The sequence below is a fragment of the Netta rufina genome (genome assembly GCF_964035555.1).
Source record: "Netta rufina genome assembly, chromosome: 1".
NCBI lineage: Eukaryota > Metazoa > Chordata > Aves > Anseriformes > Anatidae > Netta > Netta rufina.
Window position 1 is genome coordinate 143,725,762 of NC_140123.1, and position 12,789 is coordinate 143,738,550.

At 44.6% G+C, this 12,789-nt stretch overlaps 1 protein-coding gene across 2 annotated transcripts in view; it reads right to left on the reverse strand.

Annotated features, from left to right (window-relative positions):
- TMTC1 (transmembrane O-mannosyltransferase targeting cadherins 1) overlaps positions 1-12,789 on the reverse strand; it is a 151,774-nt gene that overhangs the window by 94,990 nt on the left and 43,995 nt on the right. The gene's annotated exons all lie outside the window — the stretch shown is intronic.

Here is a 12,789-nt window from a genome sequence, read left to right on the forward strand (position 1 = left end):
AGTGAGATGAAACCAAGTCTTCAGCTTTCCCTCTCCATGAAAGGTCAGGTTGGCCTTCAAGTGTTCACCATGGCCCTGCTCCAAAACCCACCGCAGCCAAAGGGAAAGGCTCTCGATGACTTTAATAGCATTTGGATCAAACCCTGCTCTTTTGTTCCCATTGGAACCCTTCATGAAACTCAGTTCCCTTATGATTTCCGGCAAGAACAGAAGTGTTAGGTTGCATTTTGTTTATATTTTTGTTGGGTGGAGGGAGGAGAGCCCTCTATTAATCACACTGCCTGGCTCTTTTCATGACAAAGAACCTGTTTTCACTTGCTTTAAGTTTTAACTAGCTGTAACACTTTGGGGAGAATTTTTCCATTACAAATATTTGGTTTAGGTGGAATTATTCTGAAAAAAAAAAAAAAAAGAGCAGCCAGAACAGTTCAGCTCCCCCCTCCTAAGACTTCAACTAGAGACAGAGGAGTACTTTTACCAGTGTTAAGAAGTTTGCCAACTTTGTCCCCAAGAAACCGTATCACCTCGCACCAGTGACCTGAAACTGGTGAGGCTGCCGTCACCTCCAGGCCACGTGGCCACCACCTCCAGACCAGCCACAGGCCCAGGGGAAGCACCCACGGGGAGGTGGAGGACACAGACTTTGCACATGCTGGGCAAGGATCTCACATGCAAGAAATCATTCTCAGTTGGCTTTTTCATCCTTGATGGCACAGCATAGGAACTCCTAACAACATTGTGGTTTTGATTTTTTTTTTGTCTGCCTCTATCTCACACCTTCCTTGCAGCAAGCGTAACACCATACAGAAGCTACCAAACACAGTTTCAAGGCACGAGTTTATCTACAAGTCAAAGTTAATCTGAAGTGCTCTGCAGAATTATAGGAAGATCCTTGGGTAGCTCAGGCTACTGCAGAGCAGGACTTTTGAAAGCATTTCAGAGAATCCTCACTGGGCTCTCTCAGTTTGTGTTTGTGGAAGAGTAATATCTCCGTGAGGAAAAACAAAAAAACAAAAAAAAAACCAAAAAAAAAAACCAAAAAAAAAAAAAAAAAAAAAACCTTTAGGTAGACACTAACTGCAAATCACCACTCTGTGCTGAAGAGCAGATGAGCTGCAAGCAAGCAGGCACCAGAATGCAACCAACGGGTAGGTGGAAACAGGTTAAGCAAGAGAGTTCAGAGAGCCCTTAACTTTCTGATCCATCCTCCAAATGCTTTTGCTACTTTGCAGCTTTGGTTAAGAAATGTTTCTTTCAGTGACAGTTCAACTGAGAAGCCGATTACTCCATTTTCAGGAAGCTCTGAGGTCTGCCTGGGAGCCATGGCAGGTGGCACTGCTCAGTGATCGGTGTTCGGCTGTCTGCCCGTTAACTCAGCCTGCACGAGTGGCACAAACGTACAGGTTCCCTCAATGCGTCCGAGCTTTACAAGAACCTTGTGGTTTTCAGAGCACCTTACAGAGCTTACTACTTGGTTGAGGAAAGGTAAGTAGGAAAACAGCTGATGTCTGGCATGGGCAAGGAACAATACTCAGTTTGTGTATTGAAGTCAAATGAACTGCAAAAGGCACCTGGATGTGGACATTTGCTAAATGTCAGGGGCACAGAGCATGTGCAACATACCCATGGTAAATTTAGATGCATTGCAAGCTGCAAATTATGCAGAACTACCCCCAGACAGCCTTAGGATCAGCTCAAGCTCTTGATTTTGCCTTTCACTAGGACAAGCAAAGAAATTGCTGTTACAAAAGGCCAACTGTTTCATACCTGTTTAAAACAGCTGCATTGCAGAAAGCCCTTTACAGGTCAGATTTCTGTGCATTTGCTGCCAAATACCCCACTGCTAATGGGAACCGCTCCCTATCATCTGCTCCACCCCAACTATTGTAACGTGGCTCGCGGTGCCAAAACACACACACAGGTATTCCCACGTGGGAGCGGGCACGGGACATACGGAGGAAAACTGCACTGACGGTAGCTCCACGCAGCAAAACACTACCTCCAGAGCATAAAAGGAGGTGAACATTTCAAGATGTGGCTCTCGCAGATTTTCACGATGAAAAGATAAAGTTAGGGCAAGAAATCCAGATCACCTGGTTCGCTGCCTGGGTGTGAAAAGAGCACGTTTGGACTCAGAGGTTCCACCTCTGCTTCACGCCAGCTTCCCCACAGAGCAAACCAGCATGTAGCTGGCTACTAGCTATCATTTAAAAGCCTTTCAGGAATACTCCCTGAAGCAACCAGGATCACAACAAACAATAAATCCAGGGAGCGCTTAATAAAGCGGGGACCTCTCTCACACAGCTCGAACGCGGGCCAAGACAGATCTTTGGCAGCTCCGGCTTCCTGCGAAGCACGGCTCATCCTGACATCAATTCCATCATCGGAGCGCTCGTGGATCTGGTAATTGAAGCCAGCAGGGTAGGTGGCCTAGTAAAACTCAACACCGCACAGTTTACAGCAGTGTAAACTTCGCTGGTACCAGATGGACTCGGTGTTAATCAAAACAAACTTTGCGGAGAAGCAGACAGCTTTTTAATTTGTCTTCGCTGTTGAAGGCACCTAGAGTTTACAGACAAGAGTGGGACAGCTTCTCAGCTGCAGCTAATTGCCATGACACTGCAAGCGATCACAAACCGCTATCAGCAACACATTTATCCCACGCTGGAGCTGACTCAGTTTCGGTGTAAAATGTGAGCTCACTCCTGTGTTCCCTTTGAAGCTTTCTCGAAGGAGAGAAACAAGCGATTCAGACGTATGGTGGATGCTACCCATCGGGGACATCTAAAAGACCAACCTACGCAGGGCTGAACAAGCTTTGGCATTTGGAGATCTTGTTTTGGCCAGGCCCCTCTGCTGAGAGAGGATCGTCACTCCCATTTATATTCTCCTCGGGAGGCAGATCCCACTCCCAGCAACCACAATCCGGTGTTTTGAACTAACCCTTTGGAAACCCCTAATATTAGGGAAGACGTTAGAGGAGGAATATAAAGGCAAAGTTTTATACCATGTTTATCTATTCCTAATTCCTGATAAGAGTTAGACCCCTCTAATCGAGGCATTTTTCAACTTAGAAGGGAGCTATTTTAAGTGAATGCCAGTTTTAGATCATTTGTGGATAGACACCTCAGTAGTTGGTCAGACTCCCCTTCTGAGAAGGCAGGATTTTTACAGGAGCCACGTTTTGTCTATAGAGACCATCCTTACCTCTTCTACATACAGATGACTTCCTTACAATCTGTCTAGCCAACTACATCTTAAATTGGGAAAGGAACTTCTCAGCTTAATTTGGCCTATATTTCTCCTTAAGGAGGACCATAAAGGGTATGTGATAGCCCAGGGAGAAAACAGGAGTGAAAATCTGTTATGCAATTAAGAATACAAACAAAAAAGTAATATATATATATATTCTAAACACGTCTGTGTTTTTCAATTGTTTAAAATACCTTTCAACACAGGGAAATGAATTATCAGTCATAGCTACAACTTTTTCAAATGAGAAGAAAGAAAAGCCCTCTTGCTTCCCAATTTGTGAGTAGTCCTGACATCCCCTGCAGCATACATGCAGTATCCTTGCTCCTTCTCTCCCTGGAGAGCCTTAAACCCCATCCACCGCTACCCACGCAGACCCAGATGCATAAACACACACAAACAGAAGCAGTTTTACTGACTCTTGAAAAGCCATGGAGAGATTTTATGAAAGTCACAAGTGTTTTAACTCATTTGCACTGATACTGGCACACACGCTTCATGGGCTTTTTCAGTTGTGACTGAAAATTTAGCATTCTTGCCCTTTATTGGATTTCTAGGCAAAACAGCGCAGGGTATAACTGTGCTGGCACATATACCCAGGGTGACCCACCTTGTGGCCTTCCTCTACACTGTTAGGCATCATGTACCTTGTTCTGCATTGGGTAAAAGTAGAGGGAGAAAACTGGGAGGAAGAGAGAAAGGCACAGTAAGGGTACAGAAAGAAAAAGAAAAAAAAAGGAAAGAAAGAAAATAGCAAAACACCCTTAACTGATCAAAGATGTGACCAAGAAGATGAAAGAGGGCTTCCCTTCATACCAGACATTCCACCGACGCGACGAGGAGACAAGGTGGAGCAGGGCTAACAGGAAAAATAAGACCTCATCAAAGCACAGCCACCTTCCACCACATCTCAGGAAACCAAAGCACCGTGCCTGCAATTTGAAAACTCTCATTGATTTCAGCCATTTTATTTCCTCTGCATCACACACACCTGAGGCCTTGAAACCCACCATTAGGCTCTTATGTCCCATCCCAGGTTTGCTAAGGACTGGTACAGTGTATTTCATGTAACCACATTACAAGGGGCACTGACAGCAGTGCCTAGGCTTCAGCTGCTCCACACATTCAACTACAACCCCCTGTTTTCTGTTGCTTGTTCTTTTTTCTAAGCTTTATTCATTCAGACTGAAAGTCTTCCATTCCAGGAGTTTGTGTCAAGCTGAATTTACTTACTTCCTCGAAGCTCTCAGGTAAAACAGTTAGAGCATTTCTGGAAAAGTGATCAGAGAAAATCATTGCTTTGTCCCTGTCAGTGAGTCACGGAACCATTTTGTTTAGAAAGCTTCCATGGTTGCATACTTTGGAGCAAGGGCTTGAAATTTAGCCGAGGAACTGCAGAGCTGTGCCTGCTGTTGCTTCCACCGACATCTCACTCCACTTCTGGGCACATGACAAGCCACTGAGGGGAAAAAATCTCTATCTGCACTCCTGACTTGAGAGTTGTATCAATTCCCCAGGGTCTCTGACACCATCGGGAGCAGCAGCAGACTGTCCTTTCAATTGCTCCTGTAAAGCAATTGAGATATGAGCCTCTCTCCAGCTGTGCTTGTACCCAGCCTGGAGGAGAGCATCTGCTTGGACAGCAGAGGACTGAATGTTTGTGGCTAAGAGGCTACCTGAGTATTACAAGGAAGAGAGGGGATAAAGGAGAAAAAAGGAATGGTAGGCATGATGAGGAAAGGTACAGGAGGAAAGAGGAGACAAGACTGGAGAGAAAAAGAAGAAAAGGACAGAGATACAGCAGGACACTCAGAGCTCTGCTGCTACCAAAGATCCAGCAGCAGTATCCAAGAAACCTGCTGCCACTGGAGCTCACTTTGTCACATCCCCAGCGAGCACTTAGGAGCCGAGCTGTGGCACAGGAGGCTGCTTCAGAAAGCAGCTGTGCTTTTGCCTAACCACTCCAGCATGAGCAGATGGACCTGAAAACACAGAGGACAGCCAGGACTCCTCCAGACTGACTACTGCCTCTGTGTCTCTGCACAGGGAAGAGCTGGCAGCTCTTGAACACAGGCTCCCCCAAAATGCAGCACAGCACCCAGCTCACTCCACCAGAGCCAGGCTTGGTAAAGGGGCTGCCTGCAGACCCACTGCATGCTGACAGGAGTATGGGGGCTGTGAGGTATGTAAAACAGGCTCCCTAGTCACAAAAAAAACCCTACTTTAATGAGAAAAGGGAGGTGGTTATCTTCCAGTCATGCATGAGGCTCCATTACTGCGAGTGGAAATTATTGAGGTGTCCCTGGGAAGCAAGTGTCTTAGTAAACATTTACAAACAAACCATAAAAGATGAGGAGGCCTGCTGCATTGCTTTGATGGTCTCCATAAAACATGTCATGTCAGTAAACACAAACTTTGGTCGGAGGGTTCTGCTGAGTTGCAGAAGGAACCGTGGTGGCTTAAAATTATGTATGTGCAGTTAAGGAACTAAGGCTCCAGCTTCTTGCTGCTGTGTTTGCCTGGAAACCCAGTAAGCAAACTGAAAAAAAATAAAAATAAAAAAAATAAAAATTAGAGCAAAAGACTGCAGTAGGACAGAAGAGGAGGAATAAATCCCTTCTGTCAGTAAAATTTACAGCAGAGAAAGGGCACAGAAATCAATGTCTATGAGACTGTCAGTCTGTTCCTGGTGAGCCTCTGGACTCAGCACCAGAAAGGAAAGATGCACACCTCAGAGCAGGAAATTGTATATCCCAGTGCCAACTACAGCAAACCATTGTGGCTTCAAATAAAATGCCTGACAAGATCAAGTGAGGAAGGAAAAAAGAGGAAAAAAAAAAAAAAAAAAGAAGAAGATAAAAAAGAAGCCAACACATTTATGCAGACTACTTACTCCCCATGGACAGACGCAGCACCACACAAGCAAGCACCCCCAAAATATGTGGTGAGGGCTCAGTGAGCAGGAGCATATCGCAGCTGTAAGCCTGCCCCATGAAAGCAGGCACCCAGCCCACGGCAGGGATGGATGCGTTCACCTGGAGCTGCAAAAGCTCCCCCTGAGCAAATGCCCCGCACCTCCTCAGGAAAAGCAGCCCCAAACAAAGGGACAGGCACTGGTAATAAGCACAGCGGTAGGCAAGGTTCAGCTGGTCCCAAGCCTCAGAAGTCCTGAAACAGCTCTTTGAGGAACTTAAATAACTTGGTGGTACAGCTGAAGAGTTTGATTTGAGAAAGGAGGGAAAGAAAACAAACTTTTCCAGCTGATTCTTCTCTCAATCATGGTGAACACTTTATTAAATGTTTACTGAATTATATTTTTAAAATCTTCACTTGCAGTCGACACAAAAATGCGTTTTGTGATGATTTGAGAGACAAATAATGTCATTGTGAGCATTTCTGGTAAATCAAGCGAGTCTGGTAAGTGAAAGCTCTTGTTCTGGAACGAGATTCAGGCACAATTACAAATAAATAAAGGGAGAAAATAATCTGAATCTCCCTGTAAATTTAGCCTGAAAAGTACTGTTTAATTTCAGAATCAATTTGTTTAGAGATTTCTTTAATACTTCCATAACTTACTTGTAATCCAAAACTACTTGTCAAATTCAATTTAAATGCGCATTTTTCATTTAGAGAAGGGTGAAAAACACACACTTCTACAGTTTGAGCCCTTAACAGAGATCAGAAGATGGAAAGAAGAGCAGTTATCACACGCTGTGGTGGTGTAGAGGGACTGTGCATCTTCACGACAGGAAAACTGAGAGCGTTTGGGGGAGTTTGTCAGCCTTAATGTCCAAAAACTAATTAATGAAAATTTAGAAACAAACAGCAAGTGACAGTGAGAGAATAATTACAAAAAAAAAAAAAAAAACGATGGACAAAAAACCACCAGCAGCAAAGGCTCTCAATTCAGCTGTGTTGTCTGCAAACTGAAGCTTGGACCACTTTCCACAAACTTCTCCTTCCAAGTGAAACCCATGTACCAGCTACTTAAAAACCAGTTCACTGGCTGTCCGTGCTGCATACTTCGGGAAGAAGGTATTTCCTTTCCGGAAAACTCCTAATCTGACATTTTGATCTAGCATGTCCCTTTGCCTCTGTCAGATTAAATAACGCAATCTGTAAATATGCCACAGCCATCTCTAAATACAAAATAAATGGCAAAAAAGCCCTTCCTCACTCTTCTCTTGTTAGGAAACCGTCTGTTATTTTTAACAGCCTCAAAAATAGCTTGTTCTTTTTAAATATGAATGACACAAGTCTGTTAGCAATATAGCGAAGAAGAAAAATAACATTCTTCAGAGATGCTATCCTTTCAGTGAAACTTTTTGATGTTTGCAATCAAATGCAACTCAATGCCAAAGTTATACAGCAACACAGAAAGAATCCGAAAGAAAACAATTCAGAAATTGGCAGCAAATGACTGCTTTTGTCAGAAGCTCTGTAAGTAAATTGTGCCTGTGCTATTACTGCTGGCATGAAATACCAAACAATATACTTCCAGCAACTTTCATCTCTGTCACTTTTCCACTCAATCATCTGCACACAAATCCTTAAGTTCTTCAAATTAAAAATGGACCGGCTCTTTCATCACAGACACTCAGGGCTCTGTCATGCTAGGGTTCATTTGTAAAAAATAAAAATTAAAATCTGCAATAGGCTATAAAGATTAGTGGCTTGCTTTAAATGGATTTCCTTTGCAAAGCTATTATTTCTATCTGATCTAAACAGATAATAAATGGTAAAAGCCAAAAGCACATCAATAAAAGAATAATTCTGAAACTTGGCAGAATTAGAAAAAATAATTATATTTTATCCTATTTTGACCACAATTCAGTCTCATCTATTGCCAGAAAAATAAGACCACAAATAACCCAGCCTTCTTTAAGTCACTAAAATATTCTCTTTGAACTGCATTGGCAACTTCCAAAAAGTAAGTAACAGCAAGAAAATGACATCATTTTGTAGTCTCCTACCGCCACAGAAGTGGGTTTAAATTCTGATATTTAAAAACTTGGCAAATGTGAGAGATCCTGCACAGTTTGCTCACAAGAAAGTTTACGGGATTTGTGCTCACTACCCAGAAATATGAGCAACTTCTGCCTTGGGGAGTTTGCAGCAGCCTGTAACGCATCCCCCAGCCACATCAAACTTTGATGGGATGGGACCCGAGCTGACACTCAGTAACGCTCAGCTCAGATGTGTGTTTATACAGACGACCAAACATCCCCAAGTAATTGATAGCTTCTCCTCCCTGAAACCCAACACTAGAAGGCGTGTCCCCCTTTCAGCTCAAGGCAAGCAGATGAAAATGCATCATGAAGTTTGCTCAAGGCTTCTCCTTACCCTCCAAAGTTGGCAGTCATCACCCTGGCAGGCCATAGCTGAGATCACTTCATCAGGGACATCTTGTAACTAATGTCCCTTACACAAGGACTGACTGCTTTGGCTGCTGTGTGGGGCATCTTCCAGCAACACACCCATCCCAAAAGCCAGGCAAAAGGAGACAGCGATGCTGGCCTTGATGAGCCCTGATCTTAACGACCTTCTCAAGGGCCAGGACCTGGCCAAGGAGCACCTCAGCCAGGCAGAGGGGACTGAGCTGTGCCTGCTGACGTGTAGAGGGTGTGGGCAGACAGGCCTCTTGTAGGAGAAAGCAGTCTGGCACGGGCAAGGAGAAGGAGCCACACATTGCAGGAGAAGTTTTAGGTCCCTCAGAGGGTAGCCCCGTGTCTGTGCTTGCTCAGCCAGCCTCCAGACAGTGATGGGATCCGGTCAAAAATGGTGCAGGTGTCCAGGCAAGATGACACAGGTGATGGAGGAGGGGAAAGAAGTGCTACATGATGTACCACAAACACATCTACTCATGTTAAGGCCTGCTGCTCCTCACACACACGGACACAGCCAGGAGCTCGTCCTCAAAGGCTGTGAGAAGAGTCACCACAGAAAAGCAAAGCCACAGCCTCTGATCCTCAGCTTGGAGGCAGCCCCACTCCAGCTAAGACAGGCGAGCTGGTTCTCCCAAATTTCACTTGTGAAGAACCCCCGGGACAAGCAATGCTGTAACTAGGCTGATACCAAGACTCTTGCATAGATTTGCTTGCAGGAAACAGGCATTTTCATTAAATTAACTGACTCTTCTCTGTTCTTGTTCCCCTTTAATATTTGCACTGCATATGTTTGATCCTTTTATTAAACACAATAAATAGGCCCTTGCTGAATAATTAAGAAAGAAGTATCAGCCAGCGTGGGTAATATCGCCAGCCAAGACTGAAGACAGAGCGCTGCCATTATTTCTGTGTTTGAGTTATTGATTAAACGTACCATCCATAAGCAGCAACCAGAATTGCTATTCCACAACCATTCCCAGAGAAACAAAGACTTGCTCTAAATGCCAATCACATACACTCTCGTGGTTAAATGCAATTAAACAAGTAAAGCATCCAATATACCCACAAGCCAAACAAAAACACAGCACAGAAACCTGAACTGTAGAGCAAGAAACAAAGGCAACATTTTAAAACCTAATTCGAGAATGAAAAGTATCAATACAGGCTGTTGTTCAGAAGCCACTGTAAAAACTTTCACATTACTTGTAGTATTAATACAGAGGAAAAAGTTTCTTTTTCCAAAATACGCATCAGTAGGAAAAATCTTGTGAAGCAGTACTGCTTTTACTCACTCCAGAATTTTGTCTTTCCCACACCTTCTTTTTTATGCTTTCTGGTTTACTTTTGAAGGTTTTTTAACTGATAAAACATATGGGAAGAAAAACATTCTTGAGTTAACTACGCATAACTCTTGCCCTCAGACCCTGAATAAAGAAGGCTATTCTGAGAAAAATAAGAGTAAGAATAATACAAACAAATCTAGTTACTTGGCAGACTCAGCTTGATCACCAGAAACACATCCAGAGAGCAACATCCTCACTGAAGGCTGTTGGGCTCTCCGAGAGGGAACAGGCAGAGGCAAAGCCAGGCCAGCAGGGACTTCCATCCCCACTGCTGCTGCAAGATGCAAACAACGAGTCCAGCGCACTGCCATCTCCCATAGAGGAAAGAGGCCGAGCATCTTCACTGAGAGCATGAGCTTTCACCTCAAACTTAATTCGTCGATCTTAACTTGTGTTAAGCAAGAAACAATTCTCAAAACAGCAGTTTCCTCCTGCAGCAGCTGGCTTATGAGGCAAACACCCTACAAGCACTGGCTGTGCTTCAGAGCATCTCCTGTTTGGCGATGAGTCTCTTAGCCAGTATGCTCAGGGCAGGGGGCTTTGCAGCAGGATTTTCTGAGGAGCAGAGAGGCAGCAGAGTGGAGTTCACTCACATGGCTGCTGCCTGTCAAAAGCCTCCTCAGAAGAGCCCAAACTCATCCAAGTGCGAGCACTTGAGCAAAGCTATTTTGTCTGCTTCAGTTTTGTTTCCTTGAACTGATAGCTCAGGGCTAGGAGGCAGAGGAGAAGAAAGAACACTTTTCACAAGGGTCAGAAAGGAAAGACTTTTACAAGATGGATGGAGTGAACCAAGGCAAAGTGTTGATGAACACAGTGTGCTTCAGGCAACCTAATAAAACTCGTGTTATGAAGTCGCTACAAATCATCTGCATGAGTTTAAAGTCATGACCAAACAATACATGCTGCATTACTCCATAGGTTGCTTGCCTCAGGTAAAAAGAAAAACTCTGACAGATTCACTGGTACCCATTCCAGAGCAATTACCCACTGCTCCGTTATTTTTTGTCGCTTTTAACCTCTGATGAGCTTGTTTTAATGCCTCGATCAGATCCAAGAATCTGTCCCTTTGCAAAGAGCCACCTGACAGCGTGCCACAGCAACTGTCCCCAGAACTAGGACAGAGATGTCGAAACACACAGAAGGAAAATTGATCCAATCGATCTCTAGGAGAGCTGAGAAGCCCAAGTCCTTGGAGACCTTTATTTTTCCAATCTGCAATGAAAGGGCCTGGCAGAAAACTGGAGAAAGCCAGTTTTATAAGCTGGGAGGGAAATGATTATAGAACTGTAGCATTTAGGGGATCTTCCAGCTGGTTTAAATGATTTAGCTTCCTTATGAATTTGCTGAAGAAAAAAAGCCTCCTGAAGGTCAGCCATGAGTGCTAACGGTATCGCGTGAAGCAAACTTCCCAATTTATTCTCAAGCATTTAATTAAAAGACAGGGGCTGGAGGAGGAAGGAGGCATAGAGAGGGGAAACGGAGGTTATCGCATCCATATGTAAATACAGATTAAGGAAGCAGACCGTCTCCTGCAATATTTTACACAAATGAGCAATACCTAGAGAGGAACCGGAGAGCAACACCACTGCCTCGCAGCTCCTCTGACTGTGGCAGGTGCTCAGGTGAGAGGGGAATTCAGATCCCTTCGGAAGCCGCTCTGCCATGGCTCAGAAGGGGTTTTTACCATCGGGTGAAACACCACTTCTCGGAGGGAGCAGGATCCAATTCGTTTGCTTTTCTCTTTTTATCGCCCAGGCTTTGCCATTGTGTGTGCGATACTGATAGTTTCTCAAGGAAGCAATAAAATTTCTAAAATGCTTGGAGAAAAAAATAAGGAGTGTTTGTTTCAGCTAAAATGTCTTGGCTATTTCACTCCAGATTCGCAAATAACTTTGCTGGCCCCGCACTACACGTCTGAGAGCTCCACAAGAAAAAGAAGTGGATCTGCAATGGGCAGCCTTCAGCAATCCAGGCCAGTGGGGATAAGGAGCAGCATCTTAATAGCCTCCTCTTTCTCTCCCACTCCTGTGAAAAGTGTGGCTGTTGCTGAATCTAACTCTTCTTCGACATTTCTTATTTAGAAAATGTCTGAAATAGAAACAAAGCATACTGTACACTGAGAAATGCTTTTTCTTTCTTTTGTTTTGAGTTGTGTTTTTGCAGATGGTTAGGATTAAGAAAAAAACAGTTTGGGTTAAACTAAGCTTTTCAGGATTCTTTTTCTTTTTTTCCATTAGGACAAAATCTAATAATTTAATTTCCACCCTGCTGGAAAATCAGCAGGGGCTCCTGCCTGGTCCCTCCTCCCTGCAAGGTCAGCAGGCTGGTCCCAGCTTTGGTTCCTTGCTGGCATAGGCTGCACGCTGGCAGCTCCTGTGCTGGCAGGAGGGCTGCAAACCCAGGGCTGCCCCGCTGCCTGCTCGTCTCCTTGGGAAAAAGCGAGCAGGCTGGCAGCAGCGGCCATACCCAGCACACGCAGTGGCGCTGCTGGCTGCATCGAGGCTCTCCCTGCCCACCACTCACTGCCAGGGCAAGGCCCACATGCAACATGCAAGGCCCCCTTTGACCAGCTGCAAGACACAGGTGTTTGTGGAAGTCTTTCATATCCATACCCAGGATCCTGTGGATGTCTCTGCAGTGACATCTCAAGAATAAAGGCTGTATTAGACAGGATCCCAACCCACCCATCCACCCCCCAACTGCACACAAGCTAACTTAAAAACTCAAATGTGCCAGATACCTCATTTGTTGCAATTTCTTTTTCTCTCTCACTGACCTCTCTTACTGGCTCCACAAGGCCACATCTG